Source organism: Salvelinus sp. IW2-2015, unplaced genomic scaffold (assembly GCF_002910315.2).
Source record: "Salvelinus sp. IW2-2015 unplaced genomic scaffold, ASM291031v2 Un_scaffold1257, whole genome shotgun sequence".
In the NCBI taxonomy this organism is placed as follows: domain Eukaryota; kingdom Metazoa; phylum Chordata; class Actinopteri; order Salmoniformes; family Salmonidae; genus Salvelinus; species Salvelinus sp. IW2-2015.
Genome location: NW_019942803.1, coordinates 301,057 through 304,055, shown reverse-complemented (window position 1 = coordinate 304,055; position 2,999 = coordinate 301,057). Strand labels below are relative to the sequence as shown.

At 40.0% G+C, this 2,999-nt stretch overlaps 1 long non-coding RNA gene across 1 annotated transcript; it reads right to left on the bottom strand.

Moving 5' to 3' along the window:
• Window positions 1-492: 492 nt before the first annotated feature.
• On the bottom strand, window positions 493-2,600 carry LOC112070211 (uncharacterized). Its single transcript, XR_002893858.2, has 4 exons — window positions 2,182-2,600; window positions 1,427-1,490; window positions 1,250-1,308; window positions 493-1,074 (listed from the first exon to the last, which is right to left on the bottom strand). It is a non-coding gene; the product is annotated as an uncharacterized lncRNA (long non-coding RNA).
• Window positions 2,601-2,999: the final 399 nt, after the last annotated feature.

Below are 2,999 nucleotides of genomic sequence, written 5' to 3'. Positions count from 1 at the left end.
CACCTTAAATCAAAAACATGAAGTGCCTACGGCACTCCAGGACATCGGTTGCCTACCCCTGCCCTAGAGGTCAATGTGAATTTCCATATCAACGACAATAACAAAAGGGTTGATTGGTTCAACATGTGCAGTAAATGTTAACATGACTTTGGTGATTAAAGGTACATAATCCATTTGTCATCAGGCCAATGCATACTATGACATGGGMCTGGACGGTGACACATCTTCRAGCTGCCTGACTGAATACTGTGGCCTTCAGCTGTACCAGGAGCAATGTCCTTACTTGGGAGTACAGCAACACTCTCGGTCTCACAGCCCTTCTGTCAATATGTATTGTATGTAACCATTCAAATTCATAAAAACAGCTACGGATGCAATCACTGACTTATAGTCACTTTGTCTACTTGTCCCATTTAATCTTGTCTGAGATATATATTTTAGTTGACACACCTGTGTGATGTCTGTTATATATGAATAAAAATGTATTCACCCTGGACATAACACTTGCATTTATTTTAGACCTTTAGAATCTTTGTATTTAAGTTATTACAGAAATGAGTCAAAGTTTAGTGTGAAGACCAATGTGAACAGGTTTTCCTTTTGTAATCTAACAAAATAAGTACATTTTATATACCGTTATTTTTACCAGGTAAGTTGACTGAGAACACATTCTCATTTACAGCAACGACCTGGGGAATAGTTACAGGGGAGAGGAGGGGGATGAATGAGCCAATTGTAAGCTGGGGATGATTAGGTGACCGTGATGGTATGAGGGACAGCTTGGGAATTTAGCCAGGACACCGGGGTTAACACCCCTACTCTAACAATAAGTGCCATGRGATCTTTAATGACCTTAATTAATGACACCCTTTTAACGTCCCATCCGAAAGACGGCAMCCTACACATGAGTTGCTTATACAAAAATGTATTGCATTTGGTCATCCCCAAAATGTGGCTTTTGAAAGCCTTGATAGTTGCATTCTTCCTCAGGGAACTGTCTGCAGATAGATGACAACAGAGTGGCAGGTTCTCTGATGTGCTGATCTAAAAAGTTTCATAGCTCAGCAGACACACCTGGGGATAGAGAAATGGACACATTTTAGTTTTGATAAAAGTCTGGGAGAATTTTACAGGGAGAGAGCATGAGTTTGAGTAAGTACATTATATCAAATCCAACCAGTGGCACTTAATATGCTAAATTATCACAGGCAGACTGCCATAGTGAAGTATACTATTGTGTGTAGCTTACTTCTCTGCTCTAGAGATCGCAGGTAGTTAGTCAGGAGGACCATTCTGTCTCGGTATCGCCTGATAAGAGTCGGATAGAGGTAATGAGTGTGTTAGAGAGACCTGACCTTCCACTGGCCCAGGTCCTCCTACCTTGTATCATGCAATGTAAAGGAAAACAATACATATCATGACTTACTGTTGGAGTGCTTCATGCTCCTGCCGGTAGCAAGCCTCAACTTGGACGTAGAGAAATGTCCTGCCTTGTAGTATAGTTGCATATCGATCGCCACCAAGTTCCAAGAGATCAAATGACAAACCGGCAGAGATTAACAAAATAAAATAACTGTATTTAGGATTCATGTATGGGTTTTCCTACTTCACATTCATGTCTGTAAATGACAACAATAGAGCTGATTAAAAGTATGCGTGCCTTTTGTGCGAACGGCTACGACAAATTACATGCCATAAACGTGCATTTATAGCTAGCTAAGTTATTATTTATATTATGGCACCACGTCTCATCTCACTAACAATTGTTAAAGTGAAAAGCAAATTCCACTTTCGTGGCTAATCCGTATTGTGGCTAGCTTCACATAGGTGATTTATTCCATCATGACATTCTCCTCCTTATTTGACTGTAGTTAGCTAGCTGCTAGCTTAGATGCATGTGATTGTTGAGACCTAATTTTGCTAGGTAGCTAGCTAGCTAAATGACAAACCTATTAATTAAGTATGCACTCTATTTCTAATAAGTAATCTAGCTAACATGCATTGCTTCTGACACACGCCAGTCTTGCTTCCTTTACATCCAACAGATATTTAGCTACCCTACCTAGATATATAATAATGGTTTATGATAATTGCAGTTTAGTTCATTATCTTGCTAGCTAAGTGTAAAACAGCTAGCTAGCCAACTCGACTTTATCAGTTGTAGCCAAGCTTGATACTCACTCATTAACGTTAGTTTACCATGATTTTCTGGTCAATCCCGGTCGACTCCTTCTTGCCTACCTACTCCCGTCTCTTGGTCTTCTAATTTCAAAACTATATGGCGGTAGTCCGCTGCCTTATTGTCGAATGCGACCCACTCATAACACAGCCACCTGGTGCAGTCAATGGCTGGCTCAGTGTTCCAAAACTAGGCAATGACAATGTTTTTTGTGTGTGCTTTTATTGGGCGTGTGCGGCACAGCAGCATATAATCAATGTTATCTCCAATTTTATTCATTATTTATCTATTTATGTGTGCATTTATTTATTTACTAATTTTTCGAATTACGGAAGATTTGTTCCTCCATACTGAGACAGGTAGTGATGTGGCGCTCAGTGGTGAGGCTGAGGCAGGATCAATGCATGCAGGAGGAAGCAGAGGAGCCAGAGAGAGGAAGCAAGAAGAGAGGAGGTTAGTGGTTCCAAAACTTGGGATCTGGGCCCCCTGAGTAAATCTGTACTAAGTTAGGAACCTAAAAAAATAAGATATGTCCTACTAAAATGCAATAGAAATGCCAACAATACAGTTCTAAAAATGAAATAGGTTTTAGTTTCGTCGCTGATGCTATGTCAGTGTGAAAAATGTCCCATATTTCCCCCCTTTTAGGGGTATAACATTACAATTGTATAGCTCATAGGCTATGTGTTTGTAGATCGACTGAGGTGAATGAACCTACAGCAGCCAAGGTGATAATGGCTGTGGTCATTTTTGCTTGTCTTTGCTGTTCTCCAAATAGCATTTAAACATTTTTGAATTGTATAGATAGAAGGGTTTCAGT